The sequence below is a fragment of the Oryzias melastigma genome, linkage group LG24 (assembly GCF_002922805.2).
Source record: "Oryzias melastigma strain HK-1 linkage group LG24, ASM292280v2, whole genome shotgun sequence".
Lineage (NCBI taxonomy): Eukaryota > Metazoa > Chordata > Actinopteri > Beloniformes > Adrianichthyidae > Oryzias > Oryzias melastigma.
The window spans coordinates 22,830,780-22,844,913 of NC_050535.1; positions in this window are offsets into that span (position 1 = coordinate 22,830,780).

Below are 14,134 nucleotides of genomic sequence, written 5' to 3' on the forward strand. Positions count from 1 at the left end.
TTTCTTCTTTATCAATGAACAGCAGGGTCTATACTCACAGGCCCAAAGTGCATACAGCCACAAACCTGAACCTGGTACCAACCAGGAGCGGTATGGGGTTCAGTGTCTTACCTAAGGACACTTCAGCACCTGATCAGGCGAGGCATGGACCAAACCAGTGATCAGAGGTCGTCCACTCTACCTCAGCACAATTGCTGATGGATATGCTAGATGTCCTCTCTGACACCAACTTCAACACCAGACTTGGGATGTGATTGTAGTAAATATAGCACCCAGTAGTCCAGGACAGATCCATCTGACAACCAACCAGATCCAACCAGTTCCGGTTCCAACCATTCATTTTTTGGTAAATTTATAAAATAAGAGTTTTTCATTTTTAATGGTTTTTTTTAGGATTTTTTGAATCCAGCATCATAGAGCTGCTAACTTCACTCTATTGATTTTCTGGACTCTTTCTTCTCCTGGAACATTTCATGTTCGTCTTTTGAAACCTTTCATTGATTTCTTTGTTTTTTTACCCTGACCGTGTGTGTACATATCCTTCTTGTTTCAGCCCAATCCATGTGTGCTGTTGTTTCTCAGGGGGGGACTCTAATGGATCACACAAAAGACCATAATCTGACATTTAGCTGTAAGAAAAATACAGAAACCTTTGGACTTTAAGAGCTTGAGTGCAGCTTACATAATTTAGAAAAGCATTTCTCCTGTTTTCCTCTGACACGGTTTCACCTCACATGAACTGGAAACTGGTTTGGAGAACCGGAGGTTCCCAGCTCAGCTTCCCCGGAGATCCTGAGGCTAAGAAATAATTAAAAGTCATACATATGAACTGCATTTATAGAACAAATTAGTACACAAATTTTTACTTAATTATTAGTAGCTAACGATAGCATGGATGCTTACAAGTGAGGCACCGACTCACCTGCCTCCTCTGACCGCACGTCCCTGGTTGACACGTATTTCAATAAGGAACCAGAAACCACAGAACAAAGTCCAAACCAGACCAATTTCCACCTTCCCAAGACAAGTTTTGCCCGAAAACTAGGAATCAAAACGGCCAAATTGGGTGGGAAACTATTACTGGTGTAACAGATTATGGATTATCCGTAATCCATACAGACCAACCACGATGATCTCCCAAGAGAGCAAAAGTGTCAGTGCCTCACCTGCAAATGTACTAATTATTATTATTTGAAATATTGAAATGTTCCCACAGTTTCAATAAATCAATTAATGCCAAAAAATAATTTAAGTTAAATTTTAATGTTTTTATTTAGGACAACAGTAGGTTGGGTGGGACTACAGAAAGTTCGCATTTTAGGGGATACTCCAGATAGATTTGTTATTTTCAAAACTATTCCAAGAATTGTTTTCTCTCATTTTTTTTTAGATTTGGTCTCAAGACGTAAATATAGTCAGAAACGACATACTTTAGTTGTTTGCTTGTGTTCAAAGATATTTTGCTTTTATAAACAGGCCTCAATGAGTAAATATTTTGGTGTAATATATGTATGTGTTTAAATTCATGCTTTGAAGTACTGTATATATGTTTTATAAAATATATGTTTTAAAACTTTTCAAAAGAGTAATTTTAGGCTTTTATCTTGTTATTTTTTCCTGTTGTTTTTTCCTTTTTTGATCCAAAAAATGATCCAAACAGTGACCCTAAAATCGTGACACGATTCAAACTGTGAGTTTTGGATCCGTTACACTCCTAGAAATTATGCACTCTGGATACTGGAGCTAAAACTGAGGTTCAGGAAACCCTCAAATTACATGGACATTTATTTGTATGACAGTAGGGCTGGGTAGAAAAAAATAGATTTAAATCGATTTAAGCTTAATAGACCGATAATCAATTCATAAAAGTATAAATTGATTTAGCACACAATATATTGATATAATAGTAAAATTACTTAAATAATTCTGACTTTTTGCTCTTTAATCTTCTTACGTATGTGTGATTTTTTTGTCTCCAAACTAAACTCTCTCAGAGTGGTTTCTGAACATTCCACTACTGTAAACTGTAGGGTAATGATCCCGGGCAGAGCAGCAGACAGTGTGTCGCCCATTTACAACAGAGACTGTTATCAAGCTGAAGCAACAACCATTAGAGAGAGTTTGTTGGTGTTTGTCATGAACATGAGCATATCTTCACTTTGGGTCCATTTAGAAAACAGATTTAAAAAACTGTTAGTTTGATTCTATATGTAACTTAATGGCATAAATAAGCAATATTTTTCTCATCAATGTTTGTTGTTGACATGTATTTGTCTATTTCTAATGACTCTGTGTTTTTTTTTTCTTTTTTTTTTGCTCAGTTAAGTGTTTTCTCCTAAAACTCTCATAGATCCATTTTTGTCCAGTCCCGCTTTGACTGTTGAACTGTGAGCTTAACCGAGTTCAGTAAGGCCAGCAGTTCACATGCTTCTTTCATGCTGTGGTACAGAGGTGGAGCGGTCGACCTCTTTGATTCCCGCCTTGCTCGTACATGTATCCTTGGCCACTGAATCCCACATTGCCCATATGGTTAGAATTATGACTGTAAAACGCTTTGGGCCTTCTTAAATGGTAGAAAGCCACAATATCAGTCAACCAATCAATCACTTTTTATTTAGAACACTTTTCATAAATATGCTGTAGAACACAAGGTGCTTAATATAAAAGACATACGTATCCAGGTTAAAACAATAAAAAGTCATCAAATACAATACATTAAAAACAATGGCTAATACTTTGAATTTCTATATACGAAAAGGTAGAAAAGATTATTACATAAAAACGATAAACCCTTAAAGTCCGAAAATATTTAAAAATCAAATAAATTAATAAATGAGTTAATGTAGTTTAATTTACATTTAAAGATGTCCACAGATTCAGAAAGTTTCAGATCTCCTTGGAAGTTATTCCACGAATGAGGACTACGATACTGAAAGGAAACATTCGCCGTGAGTCCTGGCTGTCAAAGTGGGAAGAGATAAGCGAGCAGAACCTGGAGATCCGAGAGTTCTGGAGGCCTGAGAAGATCTGGTAAATAGGAAGATCCTGGTACATTAAGACATTTAAAAACTAGGAGAATTTTAAAATCAGTTCAGAAGCTGACAGGCAGTCAGTGCAGAGACTTTAAGGAAGGACTGACATGAGAAAAGACTGCACCGTTTACCAGATCTCCTTTTTCCTCGTTAGGAAGTTGTAGATCTTCAGGTTTCATTCTCCCACTGCTACATCGGTTATATCCTCAGGGCATGGGGATAAACAGAAAAAAATCAACTGTATTAAGACATATTTCATCTGAGTTACTGGTGCTGCCATATTCAAACTAGCAAGGGTCATTTTGGGACGCAGAGGCGTTTTTCTTTACTGTTCTTTACTTTCTTTGCAGCCAAGCTGGAGATTTACAGGATTGCATTTCTTGTTTACACACTTTCAGTCTTTGGACAATCCATGTCATGAAATATACTAGGGGTTTGTATTGACAAGAGTCCGGCGATACGATTCGTATCCCGATACATGTCTCACGGTACGATATGTATCACGATATATCCCAAGACTGCACCAAAACAATTTTTCACTTCTTTTTAGAGTATGCCTTAAATTGAATCTACCTGAATTTGAATGTTTTTTATTGTAATAAAATGGTCAAATTAATTTTATTTAATGATCACAGAATGAAGCACAGTGACTGTATCTCATATACAAGTTGCTTTGATCCAGAAATTCCTACTACTTTTCTTTTGGTAAATTACAAAATATTTGTTTTCTCAAAAGCGGATGTAAATGCGTATTTCACTGCTCATCACTACGACATTTCCCTTTTTTTCCGAGTGTTGTGCACATCACTCTGATCCATCAGGTCTCTGAATTAGAATCTGTTGCTGTGAAGTCCAGCAGAACCTTTGCTCGCTTTGCCGACAGCATTTTAATGGAGGCTCTGTGCATGAGCCGCTGTGCAGCTTTCCTGCTCGTCCTTATCTGAGCCTCTACGAAGCTCCATAATCCACGTTTTTAGATGATACTGGCAGCAGCGTGGCACAGAGTTTCGATTTAGTACCCATTCCAAGTAGAAACAAAGTAGTAAATGTCTCAAAACAACCAAAACTGCGAGGCTGACTGAACATTTGAAGGATCTTGTTGTTGTTTTGGTCGCAGTGTAGAGCTGCTCAAAGAGGCTCAGTGCGCTCTGCTGCCAACTAGTGGTCGAAGGTGGAAGTAGAAAACAAAAGCAAGACGGTGAAGGACGCTCCTAAATAATTAAATAAATATTACCATGGCAACATTTTAAATCGATGCAAGTATCGCAGATTGAAATATCGCGATATATTGCTGAATCAATTTTTTTCGACACCCCTAAAGATGACAGTCATGGGCTACTATTACTATATAGTAAGGACAATTGAACTCCCTTGGAATGACCTGGTCTAATTCACATTAAAAGAATTGTGAATAGAAATGAACAATGTCTAACTTAAGTCTCAGATTGTCTAAGGTTAGATTTTGTTACCCATAAGTAAATTGTGTATGCCTATTTAGCACTAATCTACCGACCTGAAAGCCCAAAGCTGTCAGGAACTGGTGGATGTAGGACCCAAATACAGGAGACCAGGCTTGGTGGTAGAAGAGTAAACCATTTAAGTAGCAAACTGAAACATGACAAAAATCCATGGAGTAACAAAAAATGGTACAGACCTGACAATTATGAACTGAAAACCAAACACAGCCATAGGCTGAGGGCAGTTAACTGAAAGGAAAACAGCTGTGAATCATGATCAACCTGGAACTGGAGTGACTGACTGGGAAACTCAGAATATGACCAAAAACCAAAACAAACAAAGCCACAGAACCCTTACAGTACCCCTCCCCAAAGGGGCAGATCCCAGATGCCCAGAAACTCAGGAGGAGGGGGCATTGAAGAACAAAACAAGAAATCCAGAAGCATTTAGGGTTCCTACAGCCTGACAGATTTAGTGGACAGGGCACAACGTGACTTGAATATGGCTGCCGGAAATCCCATCAGATGTGACGTGGCGTTGGCTGCAGTGGCAGAACTCAGAACATGACCAAAAAACAAAACAAACAAAGCCACAGAACCCTTACAAAAGCACTTTACGGTCAACATTCACCCTTGCACACACACATCAAACGCTGATGGAGGCTTCACTGTCTTACAGTGGCGCCAACCCATAACCATGAGGAGCAACGTGGGGTTGCGTGTCTTGCCCAAGGATACTTTGAAACATGGGTGGACAAGGTGGCAACTGAACCTGCGATCTTCCAATGACTGCTCCACCTTTTATTGTAGATATTAGCTTGTTGTAGAAAGTAAACAGTTGTGTTCAATACTGACATACCTTGAAGGACCTTTGTTGTGATTGCATATCTCTAAGTTGATAGCAGACTGGCTCCAACAACTAGGAGAAAAGTCCATTTGAGCTGAAGTCTTCTGGTTTCCTGTTGGCCTTGGCAGCACTCAGTCGTGATAAAGCACACGCTTGGCTTCTTACTGGACTTCCAACCAACAGACGGATTAAACACAAAGAAAGCACATGAGACACACACTTAACTGAGACTAGGTTGGTCAGTCCATGTTGCCAAGTTGTTGATAAAATCTGGAGATTAGCTTTACAGGCTTAAAAGTTCTCATCGTGAGCAGTTGGGGCAGGAAATGCAGCAACCAGAACCTCGGCGCAGCGTGTCCATGTTCTGATTCTTCTAAGACGGTCAAAGTTGGCTTTTTTCACACTCAACAATTGGTACATTTTCATGTGAAACTATTGTTCTGATTTCCAGAGTTCTCTGAAGTCATTTAAGGCCAAGTGTGACTTGACTGTTATGGGACTTTCCCTAAAAAGCACAAGTCTTAAAAATCCTGAAACATCAAACTATCAAATGGAGGGGATTTCCAGCAGTTCGGGCCAGACTACAGGGAGATTACATCATTTTACAAATAAACAAGAATTTGCTCAAATATATTATTAAGATATTAAATGATTTGGTAGGAAGGGACTGTACAGTACTCGCCAAACAAGGTTTGAACCGGCTAACAGGACAGGTTTGACCGTGCTACTGCTAACATGTGTGGGAAGCTGTTATTTGAGTAACCACAAACCTGAATCCACTTATTATTGTCCAACAAAAGACACGTCTGGTTGATTATAGTTAACTCACAGAGACCACCCAAACAAGAATTCTGCTTCTAACATGTTTTTAATCAATTATATATTCAGTCTAGATACCTATATTTTTAAAATATTGTTGTCTGTGTGGAGTACTCCTTCCTTTCTTATGTGAACCAACAGAAGGTTTGAAACAGTCTAAAGCATGTGTCAAAGTCAAGGCCCGGGGGCCGGATTCGGCCCTCCAGATAATTCTATCCGGCCCTCCAGATCATTTTATTTTATTGTTATTAATGGCCCGATGTTATCATTAGCTCATTTCTAACTTATATAATTTTGACAAAATATATTTTTATGGAGAGTAAATTCTTGAAAGTTATATAAGGTTTAAGTGAATTTATTCTGGAATAATATTCCTGCATTTTTATGATTCATAATTATGTTAAAAAGTTACATTTTTTAAGTTTTAAAAATTGTCACTCTGCTAGCTTTTTTGACTTTTTGACTATTTTTTATTCTATTTTGGAGCTTAGCTAATATTTTAGCTACAAGCAAGATGTTTTGGCTAAACTAGGCTTGTTTTTATTTTTTAGACTATTTTGGACCATAGCTAATACTTCAGCTACATGCTAGCTGTTTTGGCTAATTTAGGCTTTATTTTTTATTTTCAGACAATTTTGGAGCTTAGCCAATACTTCAGCTACATGCTAGGTATTTAGGCTATTTTAGGCTTTTTTGATAACTGTTTTGGAGTTTATTTCAGCTAGATGCTAGCTGTTTTGTCTAATTTTGGCTTTCAGGCTGTTTTGGAGTTAGGCTAATATTTACACGCTAGCTGTTGTGGCTAAATTTGGATTTTTTTCAGTGTTTTTAGGCTATTTGGAAGTCTAACTATTTCTTCAGCTACATGCTAGCTGTTTTGGCTAATTTAGGCTTTAGTTAGGCAGATTTGGAGTTTAGCTAATATGCTAGCTGTTTTGGCTAACCACATTTTTTTTTTTAGTTTTCGGATTTTCTGTTTTCAGCTTCAGTGTTTTTAGTTAACAATTTCAGCATCTTCAGCAGCCAAATTCAGCTTACAGCATTCATACTAGCATTATTGCAGGTAATGCTATGTATCTAGTTTATAATTATGTTAAGAAGTTTCTATTTTAAAGTTTTAAAAATGTAGTTTTACAGTGTACATTAAATTTTTTTCCTGTTCGGCCCGTGTCCTAAGGTGTGTTTTGGATTGAGTTTGAGACCCCTGGTCTATGGAAATGCATTTAAAGCTCATATTCGTTCATCACTACGCACATTTTTAAGACACTATTTGGGCTCCACTTACAAAACACGTCCATTGAACATGTTGAAATTTGATTTATTTGCACTGAAATTCCCTTGTCTCAGCTTCAGAATCCACTGGAATTGCATTAATTGTGTAGTTCGAAGAACGTGTGTTATTTTGCTATCACCAGAAATTTCCCCAGTGTTAAAGGGTTAAATGCTGAGTTGTTTTTGACAAATTGCTTTTCACCTGTTTTCATTGTTCTATTTAAGGGCTAAGAAGTTACAAATTATTTAAATTTACCAGTTGTTTTTTTTATTTCTTTTTTGTATATAATTTGCTTCTTTTGGTTTGTAGACTGTTTTGCATTCACTTTTTCACTTTTATTTCAAAATATTTTCATTTCAACACATTTTTATTTAAATAAACTATTTTCTATGGAATTGAAAATACTGTCATAATTCTGTTTTTTTATGTTTATTAAGTAATTAAAAAAAGAACTGACATAAAAAACACTCACAGTGATTAAAAACAATAGAGATTTTGAGGTTTTTTGTCACATCCACTGCATTTCCAAAAAATATAAATTTTAGTATTGATATCTGTGATATTGACTGGTATCGGATTGATATCCAAATTTATAAACAGACTTCGCTTTTAGATTGACGAAAATAATTGTTATTAATTCGTTGAGTGAATAAAATGGTAATATAATGTTAAAAAATACAGTTAATGCATTTGCTAAGCTTGAAATCAGTTTAATAATAAGACCTTTCTAGACGAAAGTCTCACTTTAGAAATGAATGAATCTTACTAAGTATGTTAATAAACTTTATTTGGCTTATTGAACTAAAAATGTCTTACTAACAGCCTATAAACACATTAATAATGTTAGTTAATGTCTTAATAAAGCCTGGTAGGGAGTATTATTATATAGCGTTAAAGATAGAATGAGTTTGTTAATTTCAATGACTGATTTTTAAGCCTGAGTAATTTTGAATATTTCTTTATAATCAAAGTTTTTATTTTTCTTTCTTTCATACATAACAGTGAACAGACAGCATTCCAGTTTCCATACATCCTTCTGTTTCCTTTCTGAGTCTAAGGTTTAACCAAGGATGACTATACATCATAACAGTTGCATATCAGAAAAAATCAAAAACAATATAGGTCAGAGTTTCTAACAATCAAAACATCACTAAACAGCTATTATTCGGATGTCACTCAAAAACGCGCCCCCAAGATTCCTGAAAACTGTCCATGTCTTCGTTCACTCTTGCTAATAACTTCTCATATGATGCAACCCTGAGGATATTTTCCCTCCATCTGTTGAAGTCTGGAGGGGATGTGTCCTTCCACACACTGAGAATTACTCGGGCAGCGGTAATCACCGCTCCTTTTATAACCACCAAGTCGCTTTTTGATAGTCCAGGAAGCACAGACTTGTCTCCTAAGAGGCACAATCTTGGTGACATGGGTATTATCAATCCAGTCCACTGTCCTATGCAGTCCAGTACTCTTTTCCAAAATGGGGAAACCATTTTACATTCCCAAAGAGCATGCAATAGGGTCCCTGTGTCTGTCTGACACTTCCAGCATAAATTATTTGTCATTAGTCCCATTCTGTGTAGTTTAGAGGGGGTGTAATACCACCTGTGTATTAGTTTGTATTGGGTGAATTTTCCTTTACCTTCTTTTATAAATTTACTAGAATGTAAAAGAATTGTGTTCCAGTTATTTTTATCAATAGTACAGCTCAAATCCCTCTCCCAAGCCAGTCTCAGATTCTCACATCCATCTTTTTTTAAATTGTTGAGCATTTTATAGAATACAGCTGCCCTGTGTGTCCCACTCTTCATTTCAAGAAACTCCACCACTGGATTTGTGTCTTCAGAAAAGCTGCCCTTAGTTATACAATCCCTCAGTTGTAAGTATTTCCAAAAGTTATCCCTCGCCTCTAGACCATATTTCAGAGTAATTTCGGCAAAAGACATAAGTACTTGATTCGTGTACAGATCTCTTATTTGGTGTATTCCTTTGCTGCACCACTTTTCCCAGCTGATAGTTTTTTTCCCAATCCTAATAGCAGAGTTGTTCCACACAGAAGAATATGATTGTCTCAGATGAGATACCCCACATATTTTATGTACCTCTTGCCAAACCCATTTTGAATATATGAACACAGGGTTGTCCCGGATGTCCTGACTGGTTCCAGTAGCTCCCTGAGAAAGAACTGTCACAGGTGTATAAGGCTTCACTAGATCTTGCTCAGTTCTGACCCAACTGGGATCAAAATCTCCCCCTTTCCAGTGTTTGACCAGCCTGGTCATTTCAAAAGCCAGATTGTACAGTTTGACATTTGGAAGAGCCATCCCTCCATAATCTTTTGAGGCCCACATCTTCTTCATGTTCACCCTGGGTCTCTTCTTGTCCCATAAAAATTCTTTAATATTTTTTTCAAATTGGCTGAATATGTGTGGGGGTATTTTCACAGGTAACATCATAGAAACATAATTAAACTGGGGGGAAACTATCATTTTAATAACGTTAATTTTGCCCCATAATGTAAGTCTTAATTTCTCCCACTTATCTAGATTTGTTTTAATTTTCAGAAGAAGGGGCTCCATATTTGACGTCATAATCTCCTCCAGATTTGGATTCAGAAGTATTCCTAAGTATCTTATTCCCGAGGATGGCCACTTAAAATTAAATGATGTTACATGTCTAGAATAACATGAAGCTGACAGAGGCATGGCTTCTGATTTGAACCAATTTATCTTGTAACCTGACATCTTGGAAAATGTGTCAACACATGTGAGCAATGCCGGCACGGAGCGTTCTGGGTCTGTTAGTACAGCTAGTATATCATCAGCATATAAAAACAATTTGTGCTCCCTACCTCCCACCCTTACACCTCTAATATTTGTATTTGCTCGTATTGCCAGGGCCAGTGGTTCCAAAAATATAGTAAAAAGCATTGGAGATAAAGCACAGCCCTGTCTTGTTCCTCTGGAAAGATTGAAGAAGTCTGATATCACTCCGTTAGTCAAGACTGCTGCTCTTGGATCAGAATATACTGTTTTTACCCATTTGCAAAATCCAGAGCCAAAGCCGAACTGTGAGAGGACAGCCATAAGAAAGTTCCACTCAACTCGGTCGAAAGCCTTCTCTGCATCTAGGGAGAAGGCCGCGACCGGTACGAGGCTAGGTTTGCTTATGTGCATCATATGTAGAAGTCTCCTCATGTTATCTCCTGCGCTTCTATTTTTGATAAAACCGACCTGATCTCCATGAATTATATAAATTTTGAATATTTCTTAATGGTCTACCTTAAATTCTTTTTAAGCCATTTGATTGGTTAAACATTTCCCTACGTGGTTTATTGCATCAGACTGATGCATTCTGACTGTTTAAGATGGAAGTTAATCATGCATTTCTTATAAACGTGCTTCTCTTTTTTGTTTCATGCCAGGCAAGTGGCTGCATTGATAGCTGTTCTGGACTTAAAATAATATTTCCTTACCTTGCCAGAGGTTGTTTATACTGGCATTGCTATGGAGATGTGTGTCTCTCCTGGTTGTTATATAACGATATTATAAAAGCAACTTTGTGTATTAGCTACAGAAGCAGAATATTTCATAAATTCTGCAGTTCAGGACTTTCTATGTGACACTTTAACATTTCAAAACCATCAAAAGCACCAAAATGTTAAAGTAATCTCAGATAATCAACAGTGATTGATGTCAAAATTTGCTGACTCCAAGTTTTTTCAAAAATTAACAAATAAAAACTCGAGTTATTTTCATTGACTGTATATGAGAACTGGACTGAGTGACTCCTCCCCTCTGGTGTTCCATCAGGAAGTGGCTCCAAGAAGCCAAAATCCCATAGACTTCTGTAGAGAAATAAACAGCTGCTACTCATTCTAATTGTGACAATAATCATTCTTCCTCTGATACGTTTTTTAACACGTTTTTTGCTAATCCTCGTTATGATTTAATTTATTCATTGCAAGTTATATAAATTAAAAACTGACAAACCAGAAGTTCTAAACTATGTGGTGTCTGCTGGCCCCCATGTTGAACATTTGATTGACAAAATCTCCCAAGCTCGCTTTCAAGTGGTGGGGGTGTGACCTTCCAACAAAGCTACCTTCTGATTGGTTACAGAGGTTGCCATTGACGTCTCAGATCAATCACTACTTACTGATAAGGTATGAATCCAACATGGTGATGTTTGTATCATGAAAATGATGCAAAATTGACTTTATTTCATTGGAGCCAGAAGTAAACTACATTCTATGGATGACATCACACTCACTTCAGTCCAATTGTCTTATACAGTAAATGGTTATAATACGGAACAAAATTAATTTAGGGACAAAACAATTATATTTGGGTTTGGTCCATTTTATAACTTCTTTTAAAAGGTGGGTTCTCTAGTTTGCTATCAAGATGACAAAAAATAACAAAATTAAAGTACTAAAAACAGACTGAATATTAATTGTTTTTGTACATAGCCATAGTATAAGTGGGAAAAAAACAGACAAAGTGATGAAGTGCGATTAATTTACGCCAGGGGTCTCAGACTGGCGGCCCACGGGCCATTTGCGGCTCCCAAATGGATATTCTGTGGCCCCCGCCTTAATATGAAAGTTCAATGTCTACTAAGCAACATCTTCTGCATGTCCACACTTCTTTGATGATAGCTTTGTGTTTGCTTTATGCTTAAAACTTTGAATTTGTTGTTGGATCTGGTCGTCAAAAAATTCCTCAGCAACAGTTGCTAGCGTCGTTAGCTCCTGTCGTTTCACAGAAGATATTGCTTAGTAGTACATAGACATGAACAAATGTTCAAAAAACCTGTTCAGTAGACGTAGACAGTGGACGTAAAATCATCATTTTGGCACAAACTTAACTCCATACAGCCCAGCCTCATCAGACTCTGCCTTCAGTGACCCCAAAGTAAATTAAGTTTGAGAACCCTGATCTAAACTGATATTGTTATGACAGACTCCTATTAGCTTTAGCACCAATGAAGTTGAAAGAGGCTACTATGAAACGTTGTCTATAGATAAATTAGTTTATGACTAAACTGGTCATTTGTCATTTATCTTGTTTGCATTTTTTCTGCTCAATTTTTTTTTATTTTGTGCAAAAATGTGAGAATAAGCAGATATTTAAGAACACAATATATAGAGAAGAGTAAATAGATCCAGAGTTAAATGTAAATGGGGCCCAACTAATCTAAAATGCAGAGAATCAACCTAAAAACTGAATCAAAGGGCATCAGTACTCACACTTTGTCATCAATATCACATTTACAAGTGTAGCTGTTCTCTTTAATAAAATTATCTTTTGATGCAGATTAAAAAGCAAAATTATAGAAGACTTTCATCTACAAGTATTTTTATCCCAGCTGATCTCATTTTGTGCAGTAGCTGTCATATTTTAAAAGTCCCATACAAACATTTTCACCGCTGTGTTTTAATACCAGTAAATTAATGAATGATAACCCAAAAAATCTGTTTGGTTCACTGTTTAATTATTTCCTCTTACCGCATGACTCAGTGTTGTGTCCTCGCCACAGAGCTGTTACTGTTGAAGAAATGAGGGAAAGAGAGGTTTTTCTGAGGCAGGGAAGAGGCTAAAAGTATAGGTCACATCAGGTTCCAAGTCTCAGATGATTTGTTGTCATATTAGTCACAGCATACCGACAAGCATGCCAACATAAACAGAAAAAAATACCATAGGTAATCTAGCTGTAAAAAGGGACACTTGCTTTATCTGTGGCTATATTTAGACACTGATAATACCAAACCCTCTGGAAACAATTTATTCTATTTACATAAAACTTGTTAAAGCATTGAAAGAAAATGCTTGAAGCAATAATACTAAGTGACGCAAGAAATAGAGAAAAGTAAATAATGAATAAATTGAACACATGTTTGCTCCATTCCTGACCTCCTCAGAGGAAAACTGAAGTCTTGATGTTTGTAGACAATCTGATCACGTGATCAGTGTTGCAATTTATGTTACGCAAACTATAATTGCTTTAGTCTCAGGAGCCTGTATGAAATGCATTGATTCAATTATTCAAGAACTTAAGCTTAATTCACTAGACCTCCTTTTAATCAAAAGGTTGAAGGTTCACTAGATGTCACACCCCAAAGTGTGTGGAACAGTGATGTCAACTCAGGGGCCAAAATCCAAAACACACTTTAGGTCACTGGCCTAACAGGATAAACATTTATTAAACATTTTTAAAGATTGAAAAACGTGACTTTTTGACATAACTATGAATAAAGCAGCCTGGATTATTATTCCAGAATAAATCAACTTAAACCTTAAATAACTTTCAATATTTTACTCTACATAAACAAGTTAAAAATAAGCGGAACATTGTGCCATTAATAACAATAAAATAAAATGATTTGGAGGGCCGGATCTGGCCCCCGGGCCTTGAATGAATGAATGAAATGGTTTATTTCAAGCAATCAGGTAATAATACATGAAATAACAAATCACATCATAAATCACAAGTTCATCACTTGAAAGGGAGTGAGAGGAAGCGAACTTATATGATCCCACCCCGGCTCAACCATACCATGAACATCTGGTTCAGGACTTAATATCAAATATTTATACGTAGGATCATTAAAATCAGTGATGTAATTAAATCTCAAACATCCACAGAAAAGTCATTTATATTAATCAGTACAAAAATCTAAATATACTAAGACGATTATCATCAG